The 12,451-nt window shown below is 47.0% G+C and overlaps 1 long non-coding RNA gene across 1 annotated transcript; it reads right to left on the bottom strand.

The window, feature by feature from the left end:
• Positions 1-3,680: 3,680 nt before the first annotated feature.
• LOC132002757 (uncharacterized) lies at positions 3,681-10,286 on the bottom strand. Its single transcript, XR_009400003.1, has 3 exons — positions 10,039-10,286; positions 9,465-9,560; positions 3,681-4,143 (listed from the first exon to the last, which is right to left on the bottom strand). It is a non-coding gene; the product is annotated as an uncharacterized LOC132002757 (long non-coding RNA).
• Between the last annotated feature and the right edge of the window lie 2,165 nt (positions 10,287-12,451).

The following is a 12,451-nucleotide window of genomic DNA, read 5'->3' as shown; positions in this document are numbered from 1 at the left end:
TACTGGAGAGATAGAAGACAGGAAGGTACAGCCAAAGAAAGGAGACCTCTTAGTTAAATAAGATATATGTACCCCCGTGCTGACTGCAGCTTTATTTACAGTAGCCAAGATATGGAACAGCCCAAGTGTCCATCAATAGATGAGTATATGAGGAATATGCGATATATATAGCGGAATATTACTCAGCCATGAAAAGGATGAGCTCTTGACATTTGTGACAACATGGGTGGACCTAGCGTGTATTATGCTAAGTGAAATTAAGTCAGAGAAAGAGAAATACCAGAACAAACAAATGAACAATGAAACAAATGAAAAATGAAAAGCAGAAACACACTTGTGAAGACAGAGAACACACCGATGGCTGCAAGAAGAGGAAGTGGGGGATGGGCAAAACAGGGGCAGGAGAGCAGGAGACCCTGGCTTCCGGTTGCGGAATGAGTAAGTCACGGGGATGAAAGGCACTGCACAGGGAATAGAGTCAGTGGTGCTATGATGGTGCTGTGTGGTGACAGAGGGGAGCTCTGCTCACGAGGAGTCTGGCATCACACAGAGTTGTCCAATCACTCTATTGTGCACCTGAAATGAATGTAACACTGTGTGTCAACCATACTTCGATTTAAAGAATGGCAAGGAAAGAAGAGAGAAGAGTTCCTGGTGGAGGGGGAGGCCACTGGTGACCAGGAGGGCAGAGGCTAAGGAAGACCAGGAATAAGAGTGTGGGTTTGCAGTTCAAAGCTCCCTGATGGGGCCTCTTTCATACTCCGACTCATTTTTGTTGATGGATTCTTTTTGTTCTTTGCTTTCGGATTTCACAGGAATCGCTTTTGTAGGAACAACAACAACAGATTTTGCTAATGATCTCGAAGAGGTATAAGCCAGATTGTAAAGCTTGCTGTGAGAGACTTCAGCATTAGGAAATAAAAGCAGGGGTGGTGGATTGCTCCTTGAGAAGTTCCACAACCCAACTTCAGTTCAGAGCCAGGAGAAGGTGGCAGAGATGCCCCCAGAAGCCTCCCACCTTGGGAGAGTTGGTTATTGAATTTTTCATGAATTAGGTGGGCTTCTTGTTAAACTGACTTGAAATACACCCACAATGAATGTGTTGACACCACAGACCTTGGCAAATACTACCCATCTGCCCCCTGCCCTCACCCCTAGACAGGGGTAAAACGCTTCTCCTCTGTTTAGATGGAGATAGCAAGCAGGGTTCTAGGCTGGGAGATGGAAAAGTGGGTTCAGGGAAAGGGTAGGAGGTGGGGAGAAGGGAAAGGGAGCAGATCCAGGGTCTGGGGACACCCAGCTGTCTCCATGCCAGGCAGGGACAGGGAGGGAGGTGGGTTTGTGAGGACAAGATGTTGGCAGCATCACTGTACGGACTCGGAGGAAAGAGTTAAGAGACTCCTGACCTACCTGCCTTGACTGAGCTGATGAGCATTGCCTCCATGTCTCATCAACTGGAGGAAATTAGTTGAACCATGACAGCATAAAGACCCAAAACGCATCCTTCAGGAAAAAGTCATTTTAGCTGAAGTTGGAAAGCCACGCCTTTGTCATGGTGATACTTCTTTGGGTCATTGAGCTTGATGCCTTAGAAATTGCATCCTTGCCAATGTGGAGCCTTGTGGGGGCGATCTCCGAGTTTTATAGGATCGCTCAGTCCCGTTACCCACAGAGTAGTTCAGTCATTCAGAACAAGAACTGGGCAAGAACTTATGAATTTGAGTAAACATGACCCCCCGCCATATAACACACTCTGTGTTTTCTAACTTAGGAGAAAATGAACAATCCAGATAAACGTAGCCACCATCACCGGAATTTGAGGCTGAAATGTGAAACTCAGCTCTGTGGGGACGGTACCCCCCAAAACCAGATCTGAAGTTTCTTTTCTCAAGTAAGATGTTTGAGATTTACTCTTTCTGATACTCCAGTGAGACAGTCCTGACTTTTCAGAACTTTAATTTAAAAGGAGTTATAACAAAAGTACTTTTTATCCTAAACATATTTAACCTTCATTAGAGGTTTTATTAAAGTTCTGTGTAGGTATACACGCACAAGAAAAGAAAGTACAAGGAGGGGCAGGAGAGAGACAGAGACAGAGACAGACAGAGGGAAGGACAGAAAAGCTTGGCCAGCTCTCCGGGGCCCAGGACCAGGTGTGATTTAAGCATCTGTAAATGACCCGCTGTCACATCTCTCAGGCCCCTGGCGCTGGCTGTCCAAAACAACGGAATTTCACAACATTTCAGGGCTGATTGTGGGAGAGAGCTACCAGCTGCTTCCTTGCTTCAGACACCAGTCCCCCAGGCTCCCTTGCACATGTCAGAAATGTCAGACCTACTTCCAGACAAATACTCGGGAAAGACTTTTTCAGGGCAGCTGAGGACACTTGGTGCTGTTCCCTTGTATTAGTAGTGTCTTTGACGAACGCACTTGGCCCTTGGCTGCCGAGAAACTTCCAGTGGGGAATTCTTTGCAACTCTATGTGATACTTCATCAGGCCCATAAATAAAAACCTGCTTTTCTTTCCTTTGAGAATAAACGGTGTCATCAATGGACTGGAGTGGGGGGTGAAAGGGTGGGGGTCGGGGGAGGGGGTCCATTCTCAGAGTAAGACAGAGTCCAAAATCTTGGACTCAAAAGTTCAGGGAAGGGTCACCCTCTCTGATGGAGGGTTTAAATCCAGGAGACTTTCACTATCATAGCTCAGTGTGAATTAGCATGGAAATGTGACATGCTGTGGAAAGAAGCTAAAATGACATGGGGAAGACAGGAATAATAGGCCTTTCAGAATCTAAAAATTGTGAGGTGGGTAATGACAATTTCCCAGTATGTCCCTGGCACTGTCCCCAAGGAGGAGGTCAGGAGGGTAACGTGGTGTCTGATCTGCTTGGCATTCTTATTGTGAACTAATAAATCAGGGTCTTGGTTTCTAAAGTGGTGTGAATCTTTTCACCAGGATTTGAAGAGATCTAAGTTGTAAGAGAATTTCTGAAAATATTTTTTAAAAACCAGCAATTAAACTGTTGGTTGATATACAGAGACTTCACTGTGTGCCAGGAACTGTGCAAAGAGCTTTGGATACATGCTCTCATTTGATGTCAGACATTGTCGCTTACCTCTCCATCACCGCCACTGCCGTCCCCACCCCCACGTCATAAGTAATGACACCGAGGCTTCAAAGGTTTAAGTAACCCCCCAAGGACAGCAGTTAGTGGCTGATACACGGCATACCTGGAATTTGAGGCCAGGCTTTATCTGGCTTCAAAATCCATGTGTTTAATCATTTCCTGAGACCCTGAGGCTCCAAAGAGTTGGGCGTAAAGACACAGAATAGAAAGAGACCGAGGGTGTTGCGGCTGTGAGCCAGGAACTCTGGACAAAGGCCAAATATATACAAGAACTATATTTTGGTCGTCTGAATGACCAAATGTATATTTGCTATAAATCACAATATTGCAGCAAGCAATCGTGTTAGGACATGGTTATTGCTTTGATGGAAGTGTGAGAGACTGTAGCTGGAACTAGCAGAAGGAGCTCCCGAAGTATGCCTGGGAGAGCCAAAAGGGCTTGAAAAAATGAGTCGGAGTAGCCAGACAGAAATGGGGAAGTTTCCTTCCAAGAAAAGACAAGAGCATACGCAGGGAGACAGAAAGAGCTAGACAAGTCTGAGGGACGGCTGAAAGGCAACAGTCTGAGATGGCTGAAAGACAACCCTGGGGCAGTGGAGGGGGACAAACATGGCGGGGGATGAGGCAGGTGTGAAGGTCGGTAAAATGCATACCATGGTGGGGACTGTCATATACAAGATGCATAAACAATGTATGTCTCTCCAGCTCCAAGGCCCTATTACTCCACAAGTAACATGTGAGCTGGACTTTTATTTCAATTCAGTTTAACAAAATCTGTTGAGGGACCTACAAGGCATAACCTTCACCTTTACTGAGTCTCCAGGTAAAATCCCTGTCCTTTAATTAAACCACAAGTAACTATTTCCAGCAAGTAGTAAACCTCGGAGAAGCTCTGCGTTCCTCCTCGGCAGGAATCTTTTCTCGGCAGGAATCTTTTCCCGGCAGGATCCCTGGAGAGTCTCCTGTTCCTCCTCCTCCAGGACATCAGCAAAACTCCCCATTGCCTTTGTGGACCCTAAAAATAGAAACTGCCTGTTATTTTGCCGGTAAAAGACGGGTTCATCTAGGGATGAACGAGAGTTGCAATCTGGGACAGACAAACTGTAGCAAAACTGTAGGCAAGTTCTGGAAACCAAAGGAGAGCCACCTGTTTTTAGGGAGAAAGGGGGTAATTGAAAAAGGCTGTTGCAGATTAAACGTCCACTGGAGTAAACTGGGAGCTCCAAGTGTGGTGGCTTTTCATTGGCTGAGCTGTTGCCTGGAGAGGAGGAAAGCTTTTCTTCCTTCTGCTGGAGTAGGACAGTGGTATCCACATGCAAGCTCAAGTCTGTGTAGGGTCAAGTCCAGCTCCTCCTGTCGGGTCTACAATTGACTACAAGTGATAGGGGTAAGGGGTACCCTTGCGGGGAAGACTCCCATCTCCATTTTAGTGAACTTCCCCACTGCTAGTTTTCACTATTCTGCCTGGATGTAAGACCCCTGAAGGTCTCCGCATTTAGTTGCCTGGAACTTTGAGGCCAACAAGCCCAGCCCCCTGCCTCTCATCCCTGCCATCCTGTCACCAGCCTAGTGGGCCTCCAAGTGTCCTCTTTGGTCCAGACTTTCCTCTCGTTTTCCTTTTCCCTCACTTCCAGGGGCTACTCACTTCCTCCTAACCGGTGTCCTGCTGTCATCCAGATTAGCTGGATCGTCATTTCCAACTCTTCCACCCCCCAGCCTTACAGGAAACATGGCCGAACCCCAAGAATAGCCCCCACCACTCTCTGAAGTGGAGACCCCGTTTTCCTTTGTACCTCAAACATCTTAGAGCCCTCAGCTGCAGCAGCACCCTTGGTCTCTCCTGCTTCTTTTAAACCATCACTCTGTTACTCTCATGTATACACCTTGAAGTCCAGGCCACGTTCACCATACCTACGGTTGAGAGCTTCTGTCCTCATACTCACCATTCACTGTGGACATTGATGCCTCAGTCCTTTCTACCCACATCATCCTGGGGACTTTAACCCTCATGGCAAGACTCACATGGCATCGTGGACTGGGCACCAGTGATCTTCCCTCTCTTCCTCTGACTTCTCTGATTTTCTTCTATTAATTTTAATCCCCACGCCTCCGCTTTTGCTCCTTCCAGCCTCATTCCTGAAGGTCATCTCTTTCTCCATTTTGTTAAGACTCTTAAGTGTCCTCACCACCTTGCCTTTCTACCTGTCACATCCATATCTTGGGTCAGTTCAACAATCTGTTTTCCTGATTGCCACTCATACACAGTTCAGTGCTGATGCAGAAAAAGCAGAACCATTATAGACAGATGACACTGTGGACATAGGGTGCAACTTCCAGTACCCTTGTTAGCTCACGGATTCACTCCCTTTCTGATACCTTGCAATGGCATTCCAAGTCTCACTTCTTTCCTCAAAGCCATTGAGAAATGAATCTTCAGCTACAAACTCCCTCAACTTCCTTCCAGATTATCTTTATTTGGACTTGCCCTCTATGTCCTTCCTGAATTCCCAGAGTAAAGGGTGTTCTCTTCCTATTTCAGTCCTTCTTGTCTCCTTCATGGCTAAGATCTTTCCTCTCCCACGCTTGCTCTTCCTTGTATCTGCCATCTTGAAAAATATCACCACCAGCCACCCCATCACCCCAGCCAGGATCCAAGGAGTCCTGCTTGACTCTTCATCCTTCTCTCATGCAGCACCCTCCAACACTTCCAACTATGCTCTCTTAATACCCCTCATGGGTCTCGCCTCAACGTCACTCCACAGAACAAAACTCATGGTTTATCACATCTGAGTGATGGCTACAGTCTTTTAGTTGGCTTCTTAGCCTTCAATCTAGCTGTCACCACCCTCTGATCTGTCCTCCAGAGCAATATTTATAAAACACCAAACTGAACCTGTTTATTACAGCTCCAAACTATTCAGTAGTTTCTCTTTGTTTATGGGACGAAACTTGAGTGTCCAAGTATGTGTTATGAGACCCTTCAACATGTTCATCTCCGGACATGCTCTTCCTGGAACCTTATGTTTCGACCAACTGCTTGCATTTCCTGGAATGTGTCTAGCTATTTCCAGCTTGTGAGGTTTTGTTCTTGGGCTCTTACTGCTTAGAACTGCTTTCTTCCCCTTTATCACTTTGCAAATATCTACCTATCTTTCCAGACTTGGGTCAATACCCCCTAGCCTGCTCTCCCTCCTCTGGTGAGAATTGACCTCTGTCTATTCTGTGTAGAGTTTCTGTCACAGCACTTTCAATGATATGTCACACTTATTTTTTTAATTGCAAGTACTTGTAGGTAGATGCCATGTCTGGTTCATCACAAAGTTCCCAATGTAGCGCCCGGCAGGCCAAAGGCTCCAATAATTTTTTGTCAGCTTGCTTGAAATATAATTTATATACAATGAAGCTTATGGTTTTTAACTAAGCAGTTCAGTGGGTTTGACCAATATGTACAGTTGTGTACCATTATTGCAATTGCGATATCGAATATCTCCATCTCTCCAAAAGTTCCCTCAGGCCTCTGTATTCAATCCCCACTTCCCAAACCCTGACTCTTGGCAACCGCTGATCTGCTTGCTATCAGTATAGTTTTGCCTTTTGTAGAATTTCACATAAATGAAATCAAATACTAAATAACCTTGGTGTCTGGCTTCTTTCATTTAGTATAATATTTTAGTGACACATCCATGCCAATGCCAGGTCTCTAATTCATGCTTTTTTCTTTCTGAGTAGTATTCCATTGTTTGGAGATACCATAATTTCATAACTTATTTACACATTCATAGGAGATAGAGATACTTACATATATCTCAAGTATAGTCATCTCAATGGTCTAGCATCATTTGTTGAAAGATTATCTTTTCTCTGTTAAGCTGCCATGTCAATTTTTTAAAAAATCACATTGCCATATATGTGGGGATCTATTTTGGGATTCAAGCCTCTATTTCAATGAATTACTTGCCTATCTTTACACGGATACACTATCTTGATTTCTGTTGCTTTGTAACCAGACAGTGTGAGTCCTCCAAGTCTGTACTTTTTTTCAGTACTGTTTTGACTATTCAAGGCCCTTTGCCTTTCCATGCAAATTTTAGAATCGGCTTGTTCATTTTTGTAAAAAGGCTTGCTGGCATTTTGATTGGTATTAATAATGCATGGAATCCATACATTAATGGAGAAAGAGCTGACTTATTTTTGTTGAATATATGAACTTCTCCTACATGCAAGGTGCTGAAACCCATTCAATTTGGATAATGCTTTCTAGTTTACAAAACCAATTCACATGCTTTACCTCCTCTGACTCAACTAACAACACTGTAAGTCAGAGGGCAATGCCGATCTCACTTTGCAAATGAAAGACTGAATCTCAGGAGACTTGACTCAGGTCCACTGGCAGGTGTACGGAGTGTCAGCTGGCCTGATGTTCTCATTTCCTTTCTACAGTGTATTTGATACTTGCTCCTGTAGAGATCCATGTGGTATATTTAAAATGCTGGCATGTAGGTCTAGGCAGAGAAGACTTGCCCATACTGCAAATTCAACCCTACACTTTCGCTTCCTTTCTCCAGTAAGAAATGCCTTGAGACCCAACACCCCTGCTTTCACACCAGCTCTGGGGAGCTAGCTCCAACCTTCTCATGTATCGCAATCATCTGGGGAGCTTTACAAATGACACCCCCCCCCGCCAAATTTTGATTCAGTTGTCTGGGGATAAGGCCTGAGTACCAATAATTCATAAAAGCTTCCCAGGTGATCCTAGTGTACAGCCAGGATTGAAAACTACCTCTCTGAGGTTTCCAGAAAAGGAAGAACAAAAGTCAGAGGGGAGATTTCTGAGAGTCAGGCAAGAAGTGAAGGCCCAGTGGTCATTGGCATAAAGGGTTCCTGTCGTGGGCAGGAAGGAAGATGGGAGAGCTGGTGAGAAGGTCTTGCCAAATGCCTTAGCAGATTTAAGAAGAGATACTAAAGGGGTCCTTGGGTGGCTTAGTCATTAAATGTCTGCCTTTGGCTCAGGTCATGATCCCAGGGTCCTGGGATCCAGCCCTGCCTTGGGCTCTGGGAAGCCTGCTTTGCCCTCTCCCCCTCCTCCTGCTTATTTCCCTCTCTTGCTATGTCTCTCTGTGTCAAATAAATAAATAAATCTTAAAAAAAAAAAAAAAAAGAAGAGTTACTAAAATTATGGCAACTCTCCTTTGGGGAATTGATCCCTATTCTCTTAAAAATATCCTTATCCTTACTGAATAAGAAATTAGACTCTCAGAGATTCAGATAAATTCATCACAGGAAAGTGTTGGGGATTATTTTGTCTAATTTTTGTGTTTCACGGTAAGAAAACCAAAGTGGGGTTGCCTGGGTGGCTCAGAGGGTTAAGCCTCCGCCTTTGGTTCAGGTCATGATCTCAGGGTCCTGGAATCGAGCCCCACATCACGCTCTCTGTTCAGTGGGGAGCCTGCTTCTCCCTCTCTCTGCCTGCCTTTCTGCCTACTTGTGATCTCTGTGAAATAAATAAATAAAATCTTAAAAAAGAAAAGAAAAGAAAACCAAAGTGTCTAGATGTTGACGACTGTCAGCCTGTCCACCAAGTCCACACAAAGTCAAAACTGGAATTCAGAGCTTTGGCTCCCAGAGACGGCTTTTTCCACTTCTCTGTGTGGCCTGGGACAGAGGCTCACTTTTTTTATGAGGAAGTAGAGCTAACTGGGAGGCAGGGCCCAATTCACCAGTTCATGGCCCATTCCTGCCAACGGTTCCCAGGTCTTGGAGCCATCAGAATTACAACCAGGGAGTTTAAAACCTAGATTTCTGAATGCAGCCTGGAATCCAAATCTTGGAGTTGGGGACTAGAATTGGATTCAAACCATTCACTTCTTCTCCCTTGCTCCCCTGTGGCCTGTTTTACTTAGTGTTTGTGAACTCCAAGGTCTGGAGAGGTCTGACCCTAGAGTCCTTGGAAATTCCTAGGTTTGGTGACTATCTGTGAATTATTCTTATTGGAAAGTCGATGCCTCCCTGCACAATTAGGAGTGAGCAACACGAGATTTATAGCCCTATGCCACCAAGATTTTTTCTCATTTCCATGAACTAACATACAGACTGAACATAGCAATTTTAAGGCCACAGAAAACCTAATCTCAAGACCAGAGCTTTGCGCAACAGCAGCAAAGCAGGACCTGCCCCAGCTCCCATGGGTCTGCTCTACAGGGCAGGCTGGGACTGAGGGCAGGGAGGCACCATTCCCATTCCCTTACCACCACCCCAATGCGTACACCTGAGACCCAGGTTCGAATCCCCATGGGGCTACCACTGGGGTGGCAGCTCTCAGAGTTCCTCTGTCCTTACCTGCAGAGGGGCGGGTTCTTGCCACTTTACAGAATGCTGCACAGCTCCAATGAGTCACCTCCTGGGAAGCTCCGTGAGCGGCTTGCGGACACAGGCCTTATGCGGGAGACACGAGGTCGATCAGGAATAGTATTTGCAAGTGCCCCATCTCCTGGGCTCTGCAGGTCCCCAGAAGCTCTCTCCCTGCAGGGGTGTCCTGGCTGACTGCTCTCTGCCTCCCTGACCCCCTTCCCTGCTTTCCACTCTGCATTAGGGGTCTCCTGAAACTCCCTCCCTTCCTTCTTGAGTCACCCCCTCAGGGCAGTGGTCCTCAACCCTTGTGCACATTTGAGGAACCGGGGGAGCATTTTCAAATGCACCCATGCCTTGGGCTCCCCGTCACAGGCGCATTCCCACACAACGATGGGGTGGTGGGAAACCAGAGAAGAGGTTTACATTCCAGCAGTGCAATTATAAACTTAAGCATCTTTGTTTTTAAATGGTCTTTTCCCTGCCCCCCACCAGGAGCTGATTACAGTCCCCCTGCTTCCCGCAGTCGCCCCATTAGCTGTCCTTCCCTCCTGCCCCTCCTCACCTTTTCTTCCCCCCTCTCCACACAAGTCCCCTGCTTGAGACTCTGCCTCATCTTCCACTCAAGAGCCTCAGCAGAGCGGTTCCCAAAGACGGCTCCCTCTCTAGGAAGTGTCAGCTTTTAAGGGAAACATTCATTCCTGTCCTCTTTCGTGGACTCCAGTTCCTCCCCTATGCTGGGCTGGCTGCTACGCTCCTCCCGGAGCTGCCCTGAGTGCTCCAGGCCTCCCTGGCCTACTGAACTGAGCTGGGAGCCTCACGTGGGCAGAAAGGCCAGCCCCGACCTTCAGTGGCCCTCACAATGTCCTTGGTGCCTGCCCTTGAACATGCCTGGCTAAGAGCCTCAGGTTTGCATGCCGGGGAAGCAAAGAAAGACACTGTTTCCATCCCAGGCCTGACACACCCCCACAGCCACCCTCAGCTGAGAAGCAGGTTTAACTCCCCACAAATTGCTCACAGTCCCGCACACACACAGGTGTATGGACAATTACAGTCCAGCATGTGGTATTGTGGCCAACACGCTGCTGGAAGGCAGGGGTCGGGTAGGATTGCTGGTGTCAGCAAATAGAAGTCACTGGAAGCTTTTGAACGCTTGACCAAGAGTCTTTGAGGCAAAGAGGAAGGGTTGAGGGGTGAGCACACTGGGCAAATGGACTGTGTGTGTGAAAGGGCAGATTCACCAGTGAGTCCAGCACGTTCGGGGACGCTGTGGTCACTGGTTTGGTCCCACCTGGCCTGGAAGCAGTACCTTTGTCCTGTTGGGCTCCACCAACCGGAGCTGGCAAAAAGTGTATTACATTTAAGAATGCTGTGATCTTTTATTTCTTTGGAAAACCAAGCGAATAAATGGTTTAATGAGAGCCCACGAGCACCCGGGGAACAGTGGGTGGGAGAAGGCAGAGGACCCGAGAGATGTGAGGAGTGAGAGAGCCTGGGACAGGATGGGGACTCTGAGCCCTTCAGTCTTTGATTTGAGGCACTGGATCTTGCCCCGTGACCCTGAGGGTTACACAAAAGGGTTCTCTCCGTGACCCAATTCGCCTCCAGCGGAAACCCTCTAGATGCCTGAGCAGCTGGGAACATCCCCGAGTGCTTGACCCAATTCTCATCTGCCTCCTCATTCACCTCGCATTCAGACAGCACAGCATCATCTCGGGAGTCTCGGCCACACAGTCCTTTGTTCAGTCCCGTCAGAAACCCATAGGTGGTATTTGTCTCACTGTTCTGGAAGCCACGGTTCAGTAACTGTGTAAGGAACAGGGCAGAGAATCCCCGCCCCTGCCTCTCAGGGACTCAGCAATCACACCCACCGCAGGCCTCCCCTTTCCTGTCTGAGGTTCAAGGACAGCTTTGGAGGAGGCTGTGGAATGAGAGACACTGACACAAAGAAGGAGATGAGACGGGGGATCTGGGGCCTGGCCTCGGACTTTGTGAGCTCCTAACAATAGCCCTGATTCAGGACCCCAGGAGCCCACTTCCAAGGTCTCCTTCAGCCTGATTGTCACCAACCAGTCCTGGACCTGCCTTCCCACTGTCAACCGTAAAAGTAAAATTGCCAGGGATTTAACTAGCAAACATTGAGTTTATGCAGGAATAGGAGAGGAATTACATACAGTTCAGGGCATGAAAACCATAAGCAAGCCAGGAGAACAGAGGACAAGAGTGTCCTTTTACTGATGGAAAGGTACACATTGGGATTGATTGTTCAGGAAAAAAAATTCATTGGATGAAAACTAGAGTTCGAGTTGTGGCGGCTTCTCATTGGCTAAGTTGTTGCCAGGCAAGAAGAAAATCCTCCTTCCTGCCCGGGCGTGTAAAGTAAGCTACCACACGCAGTAGTGAGTGAGAACCTTTCTTCCTTGCTTCCCAACTCCATCTGGAATTAGGTTTTCTATATTCATCGTCACACCTCGTTGACAAGAATGATCATCAACCTTTTTAAATGTACAGTCCAGTGGCATTAAGGACATTTGCCTTGTTGTCCAACCATCACCACCATCCTTCTCCACAACTCCTTGTAATCTTCCCAAACTGAAACGCTGTGCGCATTAAACACCAACTCCCCCACCCCACCTCTAGCAACCACCCTTCTACTTTCTGCCTCTATAAATCTGACATAAAACGGCAAAGAAAACTAATGTCCATAAAATGTTTATTGATGAAATTTAAAGTATGATAATGATCATTGAGTACAGTTTTTTTTTCTGGAAACTGGATGCTGAGTGGCTGGATCTGGTGCCTTCCTCTTTCTCTGGAGGAGCTCAGTGTGCTGCGTCAGATGATGCTCACTCCTTAATCCCAAACACAGCCAGACTGACAGAATCCTCACACTGAGCCGAGCTGAAGACTGTCCCCAACACAGGACACACAGACAGAGGACAGAGTCCCAAAATCAGGCCAGAGCCTATGGTTGCTGA

The sequence above is a fragment of the Mustela nigripes genome, chromosome 15 (genome assembly GCF_022355385.1).
Source record: "Mustela nigripes isolate SB6536 chromosome 15, MUSNIG.SB6536, whole genome shotgun sequence".
In the NCBI taxonomy this organism is placed as follows: Eukaryota; Metazoa; Chordata; class Mammalia; order Carnivora; family Mustelidae; genus Mustela; species Mustela nigripes.
The sequence above is the reverse complement of the archived record's forward strand: the minus strand, read 5'-3'. Positions and strand labels throughout refer to the sequence as shown.